The sequence below is a fragment of the Amblyomma maculatum genome, chromosome 5, assembly GCF_055883805.1.
Source record: "Amblyomma maculatum isolate TAMU_Amacu chromosome 5, ASM5588380v1, whole genome shotgun sequence".
NCBI lineage: Eukaryota > Metazoa > Arthropoda > Arachnida > Ixodida > Ixodidae > Amblyomma > Amblyomma maculatum.
The window spans coordinates 96,844,343-96,862,247 of record NC_139348.1 but is presented as its reverse complement, the minus strand read 5'-3'; the positions used below and the strand labels follow the sequence as shown (position 1 = coordinate 96,862,247).

The window sequence follows — 17,905 nt, the reverse complement described above, 5'->3', positions numbered from 1 at the left end:
TTTTTGTATAGTGTTCAGAACTCGAAATTTTGTGGAAATGCACACCTAATATATTAGCTTGTTCTTCGATGCTTGTCTGTGTATTAGGAGCTGTGAGTATTGGAATTGTGAATGGGGAGAAGCTGCCATTTAGTTTATGAATTTGTTCCCACATTTTTTTTGATGTTGTGGAGCTGTTTATAGATGTAACATACTTCTGCCATGATTTTTTTTCGGCATTACGACGAATATATCGAGCTTTGGCTCTTGCTTTCTTAAAAACTGTCAGATTTTCATATGTTGGGTATCTCCGAAAAATACCCCAGGCTTTATTTTGTTCTTTTTTGGCTTCTTTACAGTCCTGTGTCCACCAGACTTTGTGGTTTTGGTGCACTACTCCTGTGGATTGGGGAATAGATAGACGTGCTGCCGCAAGAATGCATGCTGTAAATATTTCATTCATTTTGTCTATATCAATTTTCTCTGAATATATTTCATTTAGACTGGCTTCTTGCCTGAACAAAGACCAGTCAGCTAAATGCAGTTTCCACCGCCTGGGTTTTGTCGGGATGACTGATGGTGAGGATAAGCTGATCATGACAGGAAGATGGTCGCTTCCATACGGATTATTTAAAACTTCCCATTTAAAATCGGTAAAAATAGAAGGTGAACTAAAAGACAGATCTAAACAACTCGCTTTGCCTGTGGCTGGGGAGTAGTATGTTGGATTGCCAGAGTTTAGGAGACACACGTTGCTGCATAAAATAAAATCTTCTATAAGCTGACCCCGAGTATCTGTTTGCTCGCTGCCCCAAAGACACGAATGGGCATTAAAATCACCAACTAAAAGATATGGCTCGGGAAGCTGTTGTAAAAGGTCTTCTAAATCATCTAGTGTTATCTTGATGTGTGGTTGGAGGTATACTGAACATACTGTGATGGTTTTAAGTGTTAATAATGTGGCTGCTACCGCTTCAAGTCTGGTATTAAGAGTCAGCTCCTGAGCAGCGATTCCAGTTTTCACGACGATGGCTACACCACCCGAGAGTCTGCTGGACAGCTCCCGGTCCCGGCGGATGATTTTATAATTTTTAAGGAAATTTTTGTTCTGAGGACCTAAGTTGGTTTCCTGGAGACACAAAGCCAATGGGGAGAATGTAGCCAGGATGTCCTTTATGTCGCTGTAATTATTTAGTAGTCCTCTACAATTCCAATGTATTATACACGCCATCTTATTTTATGAAAAATGTAAAAAACTAGCTTAGGTTTTTTTTGGCCCAACGACTCGGGGCCTGTCTTTTTTTTGACGGTCTAAGCTGTGCCGTCGTCCGTCTGACGTCGAAGGCACAGCCCTACCGGGGCTCGTGTCCATTGCCTCCTCTTCAGAGGCAGCGGAGGAGCGCGCCCCAGATAAGTGTTCTTTCGTGTTAGGCCTCGCCTCATGAGGAGAGACCTTCAGGCTTGTCAACCCGGAGGGCTGCATAGCCTTCTTTTGAGATGGAGGTGGGGGAGCAGCATGAGCCACTTCCACCTGGGGCGCGGGTAGCCCTGCCCGAGGCTCACTCTGTGTGGCCTGGGCAGGTGCTAAATGTTGGTGTGGCACCCCGCGCTGTTGTGCCGTACCAGAATAACTTGGTTTTGCAGTGAACTGAAAAGCAGGAGTAGTGGCCAGTTTTTGTCGCGCTTCTTTATATGACAAGTTTTCTTTTGTTTTGATAGTGATTACTTCGTTTTCAGTTTTCCACGTGGGGCAAGACCTTGAATAAGCAGGGTGTTCTCCTTCACAGTTAGCACACTGCAATGTGGTTTCGGTGCATTCATCCGTTGAGTGTTCTTTTGAAGCGCATTTCGCACAAGTTCGGCGACCGCGACAACTCTGTGAGCCGTGGCCGAATTTCTGGCAGTTAAAGCATCGTCTAGGGTTCGGTATATAATGTCTTACACTTATCTTCAGATAGCCTACTTCAATGGTGTCAGGGAGAGCACTGGAAGCAAATGTAAGGACAATGTGCTTTGTCGGGATTTCTTTGTTTTCTTTTCTTATCTTAATCCTCTGGACATTTACAACGTTCTGATCAGCAAGTCCTTCTAACAGTTCTTTTTCTGTCAAGTGTATGAAATCATTTTCTGAAATCACACCTCGGACAGTGTTCAGTGATCGATGAGCAGTGATCGAGACAGGTATGTCCCCGATAGACTCAATGTTGGACAGTTTCAAGTATTGCATGTAGTCTTTCAATTCAAGCAGTAGGTCTCCACTTGCAAGTTTTTTCACCTTGTAACCTGTACCTAGTGCACTTGTCAGTGATTTCTCAACTATGAATGGGGAGATAATTCTCGCTGATTTTTGCTCTTCTTCACTATGTATCACATAGTACTTTGGCAAAACTTCTTTGTTTTTTTGGAAAAATTCATGGGTTACATCGGTCCGCCCTCTTTTGAGAGGGCGATCAGTTCCAGAAAGAGAAGCAGCCATAAAATGTGATATTTTTCGGCCAAAGTGGCAGCCACCCACCATGGAGCCCAACAAGGGGACGGGAAAGGAGCTTGTACAAAGAGTCCTAACCACGTCAGCTGTACACTCTAACTATAACCAAATACGGCGTAACGCAGGGTGGTTAGCCACACAAGGTTAACCCTCGCCGCCAGGAAAAAGCGAGAAGGGAGGAGAAGACAGGAAAGTTCTGAGAAAGAGGATAGGAAAGTGAAAGATGGAGGGGAGGATAGGAAAAGGCGACTGCCGATTTCCCCCGGGTGGGTCAGCCCGGAGGTGCCGTCTACGTGAAGCTGGGGCCAAAGTGGTGTGTTGCCTCCGCCGAGGGGCCTTAAAGGTCCGAACACTCGGCATCGGCTCAACCACCAGGATCCCCTTTTCCCCGGACACGGCGATGCCACGCACGGCTAAGCGTGGGTGCTGGGGTCCGTGGTGTCGCACAGTACACGCAAACACATGCTTTAACAGGTGCCCCCTGCGGAGTCAAACCTTAATATCATGAGCGTAATTATGGGTGTGTACCAATTTTCTTTTCACAGCAGAGGAAATTCATTTTTGCAGGAATCTGTGATTTGGAATCGTCACGGAAAAAAAAGACTCAGTTTGCATGTCACAATATCGATCAAGTCAAGGGCAGGCAGCCTTGTATATGTTATTTTAGAGATGAATTCGTACTCAGGTAGGTTACTTTAGATTCCAATTTGAAAGTGAATTTTGAGTCATGTAATAAAATGAGGTGCACGGTTCAATGTATGCATGTTCATAGTTCATAAAAGATGTAAGGGGGGTTGATATATTTGTAGCAAATATCAGTTTCTAGGTTTACTGCTGTAAGTCAGTCATATTGGTTTGTTTTTGCAGTGGCCCTGCGGTGGTCTTGCCTGTTGGGCAAAGTGGACTTAAGACGTGATATGGGGGCCATTTTCGTCATGCGCCAGCACGCTGCAAAAAACGGCAAGTCTATTATACTTGTGTAGGGAAGCTGGACTACCAGAGCTCATGTGTCGAGCTCTGCAACAACTGCTCACAGCCACTTGGCTTTCTAGTGCGAAGTATGTCATATGGGACAGAAGAGGCAAAACCTATGGGAAATGCAAGTAAAAATTAAGGTTACAATATAAATAATGGCTGCGTTCGGGCGACTTGGTTAGACATGTTAAACTTGGAAAGCATGAGTGTTGAATGCAAAGCCGTCAGTGTTGCATGAGTGGCAATTTTGATGGTTTTAAAAGCAGAAATTCAGAAGGGGTTAGTCTTCTTGGTTTCTGCATTATCTCTAATAAATATTGGCACATTTCATACACAATTCTGACCCTACAAATTATTTAGATATCTTAGTAGTTTGTAAGTGCTCTCGAACTTTGGCTGAATGGTAATTTTTGTTTTTGTTCTTTTAATCCAGTGGCTCTAGTGGAGTGGATAACCCAGCGATGTGCAGTCTCATTCATGGAATGGATGACCCGAATGATGTGTAATGCAAAACAAATGATGTAAAGGGCTCTCACATGTCCACCGTGTGCAATTTTTGCACTGTAGTGCCTGTCATTCAATGTGACCGGTGAGCAGTGCTGGAGTAATTCTATTATAGACCACAATTATTGTGTAACCACATCTCAGTGTGTGCCTCGTCTATGTGCGAGCGCATACACATTAGCCACTTCTGGAAGGCAGCAGGAACACGTACAATTCGTCAGCACTGGCCACACTTTCCCTAGTATGAACGGACAGTGCTGGTTATGTAGCTTTTACCCATATGTTCCTCAAGGAGCTAGTGCATGCATTGCATCAGATTACATTCTACTAACATTCAGGCAACGTAACTTTTAATATAATTTGTTAGTATAATGTCATAATAATGTCACGTCAACGTCCCCTGAATGTAGCATAAACATTATTCTACGACATTATCTGGTGATCAAAAATAAAGACATTAGCAATAATCAGGCAACATTACTCTCAGACACTTGTGACCATTCAGATAATGTTCAAGCAACGTTTTGCGTTACCTGTTGATATTTGCTCTTGTGGTGCTTGCCCACACAAAACTGCAATACCTTATGTGCGGGGCTAATTAAAGTTTAACCTTTTAGGCAAGGACAGTACCGCATCAGGATAAAGCTGAAATCTTTTTTTTTCAGTTTACATTAATATCCCATCTAAAATGAAAAACATTCACACTAAGATTCATGAGAGTTTCTACAAGGTCGATATTATATCACAGATCATTAGCCATCTCCGATCAATTTCTTATTGCAGGCTCAAAACAAGTTTTTTCTGCATTTATTTCTTTATGAAATTGGACCAGGCAAACAAGTTTTCAAGTAAATCATTTCAATGTAAAGCAGCCTCATCGAGATCAAAGCCAGTAATAAACACGCTATTATCATCAGCACACATTGTTTCAATCATTTTCAATACCTTTGCGAGTGTGCGTAATTCAAGATATCTAACGCATGCTCCATGCTCTAGCAGATTGCGTGAAGTGCTCCCTGATAGAATATTAGCTTTTATGTTATTAGCATTCGTGACATGGTGTTCATTGGAGGTGAAGCATATTTGTTCGACTTTCACAAATGCATGCCATTCCCAGAATTTCGACTCCCTTGTAAGAAATGTTGGCAGAGCTGAATAGAACTCCAACTGTTGCCATTAAATTGAACTGCTGATGTTGTATTTGGTGCATAAGCAACTTAGGCTATAATGTGCCAACTTCAAGGCTAGGAGTGTTGCATTTACGTAATTTAAACTTGCATTCTGTTTAGAATGTTTGCTTCTATTATAAACCTGAAAAAACAGGACAAATCGACGAGCGCATTTTCACCTAAAAGCAACCCTGGATGAAGAGGAATGTGTTCTTTGTAAAACTGCGTAAAATGTTTTTTTCTTAGTTCAAGTTGTCTGCATGAGTAAAATGCGGGTGACTGTTAGCTCGTGCCCGCATGAATCACACAGGGGCTTACCCTGTTTTGTTAAAATGAAGCTATGTGTTAAATGTGTGTGTCCTATGCGAAGACGACATAGAGCCACTTTGGAACATTCGAGGCGGGTACTCGACTTCCACTCTTCTATGACAGGCTTTATGAGGTGTAGTTTATTTCTTTCAGTGTTCCAAGTGGACTGCCATATTTGCATCAGTTTACTTTGTATCAATTTCATGCAGTATTGAGATGGTATCTGCACTTCTTTTACTTTCTTGTCTCGAGCTTTGGCAGCGCACATATCTACTTTTTCATTACCTTGGATTCCTACATTACAGGACCCAGCAAATTTTTATGCTTCGTCCTTCATCTGTAAGTGTTGCTATGCTGTGTATGATGTTTCTCAGTATTGGTACAGCTTTCAATTCTTGGGTGAAGGGCTGTGACAATACTTACGGAATCTGTGTAAATAATACTTCTCCTGAGGTTTTCTTTTTTTTCTCTATGGCAACAAAGACAGCATAACATTCAGCAGTAAAGATGGATGCGCACTGTGGAAGTCTTATCTCCTTCCATTCGCCTTGAACAACTGTGCTTCTGACATAATGATCTGTTTTCGAGCCATCCGTGTAAAAGTCCATGAAGCTACTGTATTTTTCTTTCAGCTGAAGGAATTCTTGTATGATGTGCTCTCGTGGGGTTAGTTTTTTGGAACAGTGTGAGAGGTCGCAGACTGCAGGAACCAGGTACCAAGGAGGCAGAGGGCAATACTAGGTAAACAATCCGGTAGCTCAACAAGCCTTCTCAGCGTTAAGGTCGACATACCGTGTCCTCGCTTTCGCTTGCTGGAATTTTAAGAGGTTTTAGTTTGTAGGGTACCTGCGAAAGGTTCCCCAAGCTTTGTTTTGTTTCTTTTTTGCTTCTCTGCACTCCTGAGAATACCAGACTGCGATTTTTCAGTACCACTCCTGAAGACTGCGGTATAGTTACAAGTGCTGCGTCAATGATGCAGGCCGTAAATTTTTCATTTAACTCGTTAACACTGAGGTTTTCGGAAAAGACCTTTGCCAGGTTGGCTTCAGACTGGAATAGAGCCCAGTTCGCAAGGTGCAGCTTCCACCACTTGGGTTTGTTTAGAGTGAAGGAGGGTGAGGGTGTTCGGTGATAATGACAGGCAAATGATCACTTCTAAGAGGATTGTTAAGGACGTCCCATTTAAAATCGGTAAAAATTGATTGGGAGCTAAATGCCCGGGGGCCCATGTCTAAGTTGGAAATGTAATTTCTGATTTTGACTTGGCCTGAACTGTTTTGTTAAACTTGGAGCAAAGCCATACTGCCGCGGTGCAATCCATCGCTACGTGGTTTGGACAGAGCGGCTCTTTAGACACAGAGAAAGACAGTGACCAATGGATATATAATGTTTATTTAGGAAACAGCCAAGAAAAGTGAACTCAAAAAATATGGCACCGCTCACCCCATGCATGGTTACTATACAAAGGCACACTGCACTTGAACCTTGTCTAGTATGCCTAGAGCATCGAATACTTTCGTAAACAAAAATAAATTCATACTTCCAGCTTTTTCTGCCTAAGTTTTTTTTCCATGAGAAATCCATATCTGCTTTATCAGGAGGTTGTCGCATGTGATTTTTCAAATTGTTTTCTTCTGTGCTATGGCATGAGCGACGTAGATTCGTGTTTGCTTTAAATTATGCTGTACAAAACAAAGCGGCATTGAAATTCATGCATTCCATGGATTTAGGCGGGTAAAACATTCTCCCTCTATTCAGAGCAATTAGATACCAGACAGTTAATTAGCATAGATATACATTCCAAAAATACTGACATACTTCTTTTACATTTAGCATGTATTCCTGCAATTTGTTTCCCGTTCACTTTCAATTTTCACAACCCTTCCAATGTTTTGTATGCGGAGATAAATAAGTCCTTTGTGTACTTAATTATGGAGACTTTAGAACTGCAAACAACTCAATAGTGGAAGAGTAGATGCCCTAACATCGGCATAGAGTTCTGCTGCCATTCGAATCAATCTGTTGTCAAGGTGCTATTGCAAATTTTCAGCCGCCTACAATGCCATTTTGACATCATTAAACCCAGCATACCAACCAGCGCAAGAACAACGAAGTCGTGGCAATAGCTCATGCAGCCTTTTATGAAAGACCTTTGTCACATTTTAAAATTAATAATTGACTGCATTATGCTTGCAGCATGGGACTCATTGTTAGAAATGACATTTATGCTCCCCCTTACTTGCTTTCGTAATTCAACAATAAATGGATTTTTACGTGGTTCATTAATGCTTGTTTTTTTTTTTGCAGGTGCCACAGTGAAAGCAAGGAATGGCTGCTTCTGATTCCCAGGATTTCCTCTTCAAATGGTCGCCAGATTTCCATGCATCCTCTCCATATGGGCACTGTTCCCGCCCCTGGATGGCCCGAGCCACCTCCCAAGAACTCCTCCTCCATGCATTTTATACATAACGAATGGTCTCTTATAAGCTATGGGTTACTTTGAATCACCAGCAGCTGAATAATGACACGAGCTAAGTGTAAATTTTGAATATACAGCAATTTGCCAGTAGCCTGAACACATGTCGATGGAAGAAAAATAGCTGGCACCATGCAAGCAGTCAAGCGCGTCATCAATTCGCGGAAGAGGGTAAACATCCTACTTTGTTATTTGATTAAGGTGGCGATAGTCCACACAAAATCTCCAACTTTGGTCTTTCTTTTTGACCAATACGACATGGGATGCCCAGGGACTGCAGGAAGGCTCAATAATGTTTTGCGTCAGCATCTTGTCAACTTCTTTCTGTATAGCATGCCGCTAAGTAAGGGAAACACGATAAGGCCGTCTGTGGATGGGGCTGGCGTCACCCGTATTGATTAGATGGGTCACAACGGATGTTTGGCCCAATGGTCGGTCCCCAAAATCAAATATATCAGCGTACGACAGCAAAAGGTTGGAGAGAGCTCTGGCTTGGTCATCTGGCAGATCCGAAGATATCATGCTTGAAAAGAGGTTCGAATGTGAAGCTGATATATGCTGCTCCGACAGATGCTGAGGTGTTAGAGCAGCAACTTCGCAGTCCGCCAAAGGAACCAGATCAGCAAGTGCGACGCCATGGGGTTAAACTTGGGTCGAGCGGCTGAAGTTAAGGACGAGAAGAGAGGTGCGGTTAGCAGTGAGTAACAACGGTATGAGGGAGTATGATGTTGCGACGCAGAACATCGGTAATTGGGAAAGTGACGTATGTGCCGTCAGGAACTGCGGGGAACGGGGCCAGTGCAACATAAATAGCAGCTTCAGGTGGTAAAAGAACAAATTCGGCAGATCGGAGGCAGGGCTTGACATCGGTGTTTTCGGGGCAGTAGGGCAGGTCTAAGCGAAGAAGGCCAGTTGAGCAATCAATCAGGGCAGAATGGTCCGTTAAAAAGTCGATGCCGAAGATCACGTCGTGAGGGCAGCGGTCGATAACAGTGAAGAGGACAGGGGTAGTACGACCGGAAATACTGACGCGCGCAGTGCAGTCCCACAACGGCAGCGACGCTTCCATCGGCAAGACGAACAAACAGCGGATGAAGCGGCGGGTGTGACAACCTTTCTGAGACGGCGGCAAAAGGATGAGCTGAGGACTGAAATTTGGGCACCAGTGTCAATGAGGGCAGTAACAGGTGCACCATCTACACAGATGTCTAGAAGGTTGCGGCGATGAGCGAGGGTCAGCAGAGGATTTACGGGCCGGGTCGTCAATGCAGCATCACCTCTGGGAGCTGCATTGGTTAGTTTTCCGGAAGAGAGCCAGAGAAGTGAAGAGATGGACGGTGAGGTAGGGGCGGGCGGACCTCCAGGTCTGAGGCGACGGTGAGCGGCTGGACATGCGCGAGGCTGGCGAGTTAGTCACGAGAGCGCGTATCCTGGAAATGGTTTGGGTGTGGATATTCGGCACTGCGATCAGGAAAGTAGCAGGGTCGAGGCGGCGGAATCCAACGGCTACGGCAATGACGAGAAATATGGCCGACACGTGAACAGTTGAAGCAGATGGGTCAGTCATCCGAGGTTCGCCATTCGTCCGGATTGCGGTAGAGGTATCGCGTCGGCAAGGGCGCAGTTGGAGCCGCAGCTGCTACCACCGAAACGGTGAGTTCGACAGATGGCTGTGCGTTAGGTTGGAACGAGGGCTGTGCGGAAGACTGGCCAGAGTTGAAGCCCACGTTCGTGTTGAGGCCCACGTTTGTGAACTCCTGGCGAACGACAGATTGTATTAAAGCTATAGTAGCATCTGCTGGCTGAGGAGCGAACGCAACGGGCGCCATAGCTTCTATCTCTCGGCGAACAATCCTGGTCAAGTTGGAGGGATGAGATGGCTGCTGCAGTGTTGGACTGTCTTCGCACGAAGACGTAGCAGCTGTGTTTGGCAAGCGGTCGAAGTGGGGAGTAATGCGACGGTGTTTTGCTTGCTCAAACTGCCGGCAAACTTGGATGACTGAGCTGACCGTCTGACAGTCTTTGCAAAGCAGCAGACTGTAAACATTATTTGCAATGCCCTTTAATATGTGGCCCACTTTGTCCGACTCGGACATGGCACTGTCCACTTTTTGGCATAAGGATAGAATATCTTGAATATAAGACAAATATGATTCCGTGGAAGACTGGGCACGGGATGCGAGGTCCTTTTGTGCGCCAAGCTTGCGTCCGATCGACTTGCCGAATAGATCGCGAAGCTTCTCTTTGCACATATCCCAGGATGTGATATCATCTTCATGCGTCTCAAACCAGACGCGCGCCGTAGCCACCAGATAGAAGATGACGTTTGCGAGCATGAGGGCCGCATCCCAATGATTGTGCTTGCTTACGCGCTCGTACATACCGATCCAGTCTTCTACGTCGACATGATCGGTGCCGCAAAAGGTGCCCGGGTTACGAGGCTGCGTCATGACGACTGTGGAAGCCGGTGGTGTAGCTGAAGTTGATGTTACATCGGATGGCATAGTGATGGTACCAATCTGGCGGCCACTACGGAGATCCAGGTTTCCTACGGGTGCACTTCCAGCAATCCTCCACCAAATGTTAAGGAAAACTTACACAGCGGTAAACGCCAGATAACTCTCAGAAGCACACACCACCAGCATGAACCCAGCTTAGCCTGAGCGTCGTCTTCTTCACAACACCACACCAGTGCGTCATCTAGATATTGAGCACCGTAACAATATATTACTTCAGTTCTACATTTACTACCGCACATACTTTAGCATGAGTCAGTGCAGTTAACAAGGCCAATACAATACAGCTAGTGAGATGCATTTGCGGCTAAACCTTGGCGTGCTGCTTCACCATATAAGAGAAGTGGAAAGTTACTGTTGAGGAAAATGAGCTCCATATTAGTGTAGCAGTGGCTGTAAAATACAGCGCAAAAATCAGCGTAAATAGCCAAGCACGGGAAACAAAGACAAGACAGCACACCAAACACACACCATCGAAAGCATGTTGAGCTATGGTTGAGCGGCGTGTCGAGAGGCGAGAAAAGATTAGGTGGGCGCGGGTAGCCAGTAGTCACCAGTGACTGCAATGCCAAGATGCTAATAAAGCAATACTTGCTTAAAAAGGCCAACAACTACAAGAAACAGTTACCAATTTAGTTTAATATTTTTTGCTTAAATGTAAAGCTAATGGTTTACCAAAAAAAGCCTGAAACAGTGAAACAATGTTGACAAATTGTACATTGCATTGGCATCGAGCAGAGCGCCACCACGCAGCAGGCTTCAGCGTGCGGAACGATGCTTGTGCGCGCCACCGGCTCTCCTGGTGACTGGTCTCCTGTCAAAGCAATATAATTGATACAATTTGCCATGCATTTACTGACAGTACAGTGGTTTTCTCGTGCTGGCCAGGCAAGCCGGAATGAAAAAACATGTCATTCGCGTGCCTCCCCTCGTTTTTCAGGACCCGTGTACAATACCAGCGCAGCCTTAAGAGCGCAAATATGGTGGTTTTCTTGTGCCAGCCAGGCAAACCGGAATGAAGAGACATTCGTAGCATGAAAGAAGTGCTGTCATTCGCGTGCCTCCCCTCATCTTTCAGGACCCACGTGTAACCCCAGTACAGCCTTAAGAGCAGTAGGTTAGCTGGACAGTAATTGACGAGACTGGTTCTCACTAGAACAAACCAGTTTGAGAGTTCAAGGGTAAAAACAGACTTTTACGTTTTGTTCCTGCTTATCAAATAATCAAATTCAGACATTGGAGTATTGCAAAGCTGTGTAACAATTTGTGCTGTACTTATCATATATTCTGTGGCTGCAATAAACCATGCGTTACGAAATGTTCGCTGTGATTCGTGAACATATTTTGTACAGTAGAATCCCTTTCATACGTTCTTCACCAGTCCGAGAAAAAAAAACGTAACAGCCGGGAAAACGCAACAGTGAGCAAGGCTCCGAAAAGGAACGAGAACGGTGCAGCTTTCACTTCAAACAATTTATTTCCGCAAAGTGACGTTAGGAAGTAAAAAATCAAGAATAATAGACTGCCGTTTCTTTCGCTCGCTAGAAAATACCAGGCGCTTCTCAATAGCCTGGAAAACTGCACTGCTGTCCGCGTTGCTTTGAGGTGCGACATACCTACGAAGGAGGTCCAGAGCCGCGACCGCTTCTCCAAAGCTCGGATCTGACAAATCCTTGGAATTGTGTGGCTCGAGCTCGTCATCACAATCTGCGGCTTCACTCGCGACCGAGCTCGCAACAATATCACCAATACTCCGGCACTCCGATGTCACGACGGCAGCATCCATTGCGACGTAGTCGTCGTATGTGTCCCGTGGCACCCAGCACATCCATCGCCTCAGTGAGCTCTTGGATGGACGAGCAAATGATGGCAGCCTGGCTCGAAAACTGCTTTTCGAAGCGCCCGGATGGATTTTTTCATGCCCAGAAGGGCCTTCTAGTCATGGATAGCATGCGGGCACACATGACAGACTTGACACTAAGAAAGGTGAAGGCGAAGAACTGCATGCCCACGATAATACCCGGCGGCATGAGTAAGATTTTACAGCCTTTAGATATATCTGTAAACCACAGCTTTAAAGCTGTTTTGCGACGCATTTGGGAGGCATGGATGACGGAAGGCGAGCACAGCTACACCGCAACTGGGCGCATGAGGCGCGCTTCGTTTAGCGAAGTTGCAAAGTGGGTCCATGAGGCCTGGAGTGCAATTACAGTGGCAACCATAAGTGGAGGCTTCCGTAAAGTGGGTCCATGAGGCCTGGAGTGCAATTACAGTGGCAACCATAAGTGGAGGCTTCCGTAAAGCTGGCCTGCTACCACAGCTTTAAAGCTGTTTTGCGACGCATTTGGGAGGCATGGATGACGGAAGGCGAGCACAGCTACACCGCAACTGGGCGCATGAGGCGCGCTTCGTTTAGCGAAGTTGCAAAGTGGGTCCATGAGGCCTGGAGTGCAATTACAGTGGCAACCATAAGTGGAGGCTTCCGTAAAGCTGGCCTGCTACATTCATCGCCACCTGAGCCAGCGCTGCCTGAGCATGAAGACGACGACGACCTGAGCGAGTGTGAAGAGACTGTCACAGCAGAGTTGCCGCCAGAAATTGCGGAACTTTTTGACAGTGAGTCCAAAGATGAAGACTTCGAAGGTTTTGAGTAGAAATAAAATGTTTTGGGCATATGAGAGTTCTTTTTTTATTATTTTTTGCTAAGGGGTGGGTGGGTGGGGCGTGTGGCTTTTTCGATCACATTGCGCTGCATAAGGACTTTTAACAGGTACGGTGCATTTCGCGATGGTAGCAAAACCGTGTTTAATTAGTTTCGTTAGCCTATCTAGATAAATTGGGGTGCGTCTTATATACCAACTTTTTCATTGAAACCCTGCATATGTGGTGGGTGCGTCTTATACATCGGAAAATACGGTACTGTATATGGCTTCAACATTCTGAATAAGGGAAACAAGAAGTATTTTTTGTGGACATTTAGAAGTTTGCGAACCATTTCTACATAGCATTTCTGAAACGTTACTGAATAAACATCTCTGAGAGGTCTGTGAAAACCATCTAATTGACATCTCCGGAAAAACATCTCTGAGGAAAAAACGTCATAGTATAGATGTGCTACAGAAGTTTTCCAGGAAGCTTATTTTCGTCGACATCTGTGAGACATTTTATTCTAGCACAGGATGTTTTTAGCCTTCCAGAACTCTTTAAGGAAGTTTATTAGACGTAGGAATATTCATGCCATCGTTTATGCTCCGCGTCCACATATTGACAAGACTTATTCTATTATCTAAATAACTGGGAACAAGTTATGTATTATAAAGATTACAAACGTGACTACCCATTATGGTACGTGACTAACGTGCCATATCACCACTGCCATACCTATCCAATCCAACCAGTTTCTGGCTCTGCTGTGGTTTCTGTCGTTCTTTGTCTGCTGTTGCTGTGAACACGTCGATCACGTGAATTATGTTTGTTGTGCGATTCGTTCGCGCCATCGACCAAAAACTGTATGTCATCCCAGCAAAGGATATAGTGAATTTTCATCCAAGGAACAAGACAGATTTCAATAAGCACACTGTGTACTCTACATTCTGGCAGGTCCCTGCTGATAAAGACAGTGGCAATTCAGTGCCCAAGTCCTCATGCTGGGGAGGTAGGACTGAATTTTGTATCAGATTTTTTCACTGCATGGGATAATTATGTACACACTTCTCACTGCAGAGACGGAAAATGAAACTAGAGGCAAAATGGCTGCACAAAGGTTGGCTCTGCCTAAAATCCCCAAGGCTGCAGAGGAATTGTTGAGCGATGAAGCTGCAGAGACGCCAGCCCAGAAAAAAAAGGTAAGCACACATGCAGTTTTTAAAAATGCAGTAGAATATCGACAACGATGTGTTTTGTATGTGCTTAGTTATGTTCATGCCACTTCTTGTGCATTTTTGTTTTCATCCGACAGAAGCAAAAGCAAAGCATGGCAACTGCAAGAAAAATGCAGTATAATACATATCTGGAAAAAACCTGGAAGCTGCGAAGGTTAAAGTGCCAGCAAGCCCGTGCAGCAACAGCTTAGCATGAATTATTTGCAGCCCAGAAAAAAATTTGGAGAGTGATGACGAAGACTGGGGAATACGCTCTCTTATGCAAGAAAAAAGCATTCCAAAGTTTTCTTCTCTACCACCAGCTTCATCAAAGCTCCCTGAGAACTTCACACCTTTGCAGATTTTTGATGCACTGTTCGGTGAAGCTGTGGAAAATCTTGTGCGTGAAACTAACTTGTTTGCAAAACAAGCGAAGTTGAAAGTGTGGCAAGACACTACAAACGAACAGATGCGTGCGCTCCTAGGTGTGATTATAAAGATGGGTTTTCACAAGCTCGAGAACAGAAGAGGTTACTGGTGCACCGACAGCGACCTGACCGTACCTTCTATAAATTGCATCATGCCAAGATCCCGGTTCTTTATGCTTTTGCGGGCTCTTCATGCCAATGACAACGCAACTTCAGTGCCAAAAGGTGAGCCAGGGCATGAGCCATTGCACAAGATCCGGCTACTTATGACATCAGTAATGAGGAAATTTGAGGACTGCTACGAACCATCTGTAAGGCCGCAGTGAAAAGCGATTCGCACGTGGAGTCGAGCTGGCGGTCGAACCCCCCCCGCGCCGAGGCCAAGGAGCGAGCGCTGTTGTTTTTTTCTCCTTTTCTCCCCTTTTCTTGGGAGCGGGCTCACGGGGTGCACGGGAGGCCTGGTTTGTTTCGTCCTTTCGCCCCGAGGCGTCGCCAAGAAGCGAACGACAGACGCATCCAATTATCAGCCGGGAACAACAGTGGCACGCTTCTGCGAACCACTTTACGGCCAGCTCGTCCAGCAATCTCAGCGATGTCCCGCCGTGGCGCCAAGCATGGGTACAGGGAGACGCCGTTAATGAAGCTGTTTGCACTGCCACAAGCGCTCACTAAATGTCCTGCAGAAGGCGACAATAGGCACGACCCTCGGTCCTCCCAAGTAGGCAATCAGCCCAGCGATCTCCCGCTGTGTCGCGAAACATCGGGGCAGAGAGACCCCGATAATGAAGCCGTTTTGCCCTGCCCCAAGCGCTCACTAAACGCCCTGTAGAAGGCGACAATGGGCACGGCACTTAGCCCCCACGCAGCGGCTCATCGGGTGCGAGCAACGACGACGCTACAGTTCTCTGGGACGGTGCTGCCCCCCCCCTTCCCCCTTTTCTCGAACGGGACGGCGGGGTGGCCTAGTCTCCAGAGCCCCCGCGGCATTTCTTTCACAAAGGCGCCAGATGCGGGGTCGCGTCGCAAACACGCTGAGGAGGGGAGGCAAGACAGGCGCCATGTGAGAGGGTTTGGGGACCGGCGAGTGGAAAGAGTGTGTTTTGAATGTTGTATTTTTATTTGACGTAATTAAGGACCTGGGTTTGAGATTATTCCCAGCCCACTGGGGTTGTGGCATGTTTTTAAATAATTTGATTGGCTGCTTCATTTTCGGGGCGGATCACCTAAGGTGACCGCCCTTGGGTCTTTGTTGATGTCTGGTATCAAAAAGTGGTCCTCGGACCATGTTCGACAGTCAAGATTGAGGCTCCGTGCTTAGCACGTATTTAATGTCCCTAGGCGTTAACCGAAATGCTCGGTAGAAAAGTAAGGGCTTGTAGAGTGACTTCTCTGTGTGAGAGTCTATTTTGTTTTAAGTTGCAGTTGTCTGTGTGACTCTTGTTACTGTAACTTGCAGTTTGCCAATGTAAACTATTTTGCTTCTGTAAATATATATCTCCTCCTGACCATCATCAGATCATCGTTTTCTGCTTCTCTACCTGCCGAACACGAACTTAACATCACTCCATCTGCCTGCTACTCAATCGACGAGAGCATGGTTCGTTTCAAGGGACGGAAGTCCTTCAAGCAGTATATGCCTCTAAAACCGATCAAGCGCGGCTTCAAAGTCTGGGTGCGCGCAGATGCCACTACTGATTTTGTGATCCAGTTTAATGTGTACACTGGAAAAGAGAGTGATGGCAGCGGGTTAGGCACTTGTGTGGTGAAGAAGTTCACTGAGGGACTTGAACAAACCGAGTGCCTAGTGGTGTTCGACAACTTCTTTTCTTCACCAGAACTGCTGCAAAACCTGTTTGAAGAAGGGATATATTCAGTTGCCACTGTGCGACAGCAAAAGAGCGGGCTTCCCGACACTCTCAAGAAAAAAAGATGAAAGAAAGGGACCATACCTACCGTGTAAAGGGTAATGTTGCAGCTCTGCAGTGGCAGGACAAGAGGCTTGTGAATGTACTCACGACTGCCCACAATCCCTCGCACACAGTGACAGTTTCCAAAAAAGCAAAGGACGGCTCTGAAATTGACATCCAATATCCTCTGGCTGTTATCGAGTACACAAAGTACATGCGCGGAGTAGACCGCTTTGACCAGCTTAGGGAGTATTACACTGTCAGCAGAAAGTCTCGAAAGTGGCGGATGCACCTGTTTTAATTCATTTTAGACTGCGCTCTTGTAAACAGCTATTTGCTGTACCAACTTTCAAACGTTGGCTGCGATGACCACCTACGCTTCCTGATAAGGCTGTCAAGGCAGCTTGTGAATGGTTACAGTAGCAGGAAAAGATCAGCTGCCCCTGCTCCACGACGACCTTCTCTTTCAGCCACACCCCACTTCCCGCATGCGGCAAATTCATACAAGCGCTGCAGATACTGTTCAACTGCCAAGAATGATAAGAGGTCAAGGATCATCTGTTCAGTATGCAAGGTTCACCGCTGCATTGTTCCCTGCTTCATGAAGTTTCACCAGAAGTAGGTCAGTGCTCAAAGCCCATAGGGAAGAATATTCCCACACTTGTCTTTCCGCTAATTATAAGCTGATGCGTTTTTTTGTTGTTGAAAATGTGTTCACAGATTAATAAAGAGCGTTTTTGAAACATTTAGATTATTTCATAGTAGAAGCACTATGGGCTTTTAAAGGTTAAAGACTATTAGGTTTTCGGGTGTGGGTATCGGAGTAGCTTCGATCAAGCCCCGTTTTGAGGTTCACAAGCAGTCTTATTATATTCCTATATTCTGCGTTCCACCAGGGTCGTTTATTTCTTGTCTTACGTGGCGTTTGTGGGATGTATTTTTCAGCTACCTCTATAACGTGCAGCGTTATTTAGGTGCAGAGTTTCATCAATGCCTAAGTCAGCAACTGACGAACAAGGCAATAATAAGTGTTTCCTGAACATGTCCCAGTTGGCTGCATGTTCTTTAAACTTTCTAGGGTAAGATATTGCCTGCATATTTTACAGAGATCAGGAAATGGTCACTTCCATATAGGTTTCCTAGCTTTCATCTGATCTGCAGCAGAAAGGTGAGCGAGCTTGGACAAAAATATGGTGATGCACGTACGCATGTGCAGACAGCTGCGCTATGCGACCGATACCCAATGAATATCAAAATGGCGTCGGGTGGGCAGAGACGTTGCTACTACATCATA

General features: G+C 45.6%; 1 long non-coding RNA gene across 2 annotated transcripts in view; it reads right to left on the bottom strand.

Moving 5' to 3' along the window:
* LOC146188851 (uncharacterized) overlaps positions 1-17,905 on the bottom strand; it is a 94,637-nt gene that overhangs the window by 10,580 nt on the left and 66,152 nt on the right. Inside the window, exon 4 of one of the 2 annotated variants that reach the window (XR_014707608.1) lies at positions 11,106-11,230. The exons of the other annotated variant lie outside the window; for it this stretch is intronic. This is a non-coding gene — a long non-coding RNA (uncharacterized LOC146188851). Of the gene's footprint in view, positions 1-11,105; positions 11,231-17,905 lie in introns of those variants that run through there. 2 annotated transcript variants of the gene reach the window in all.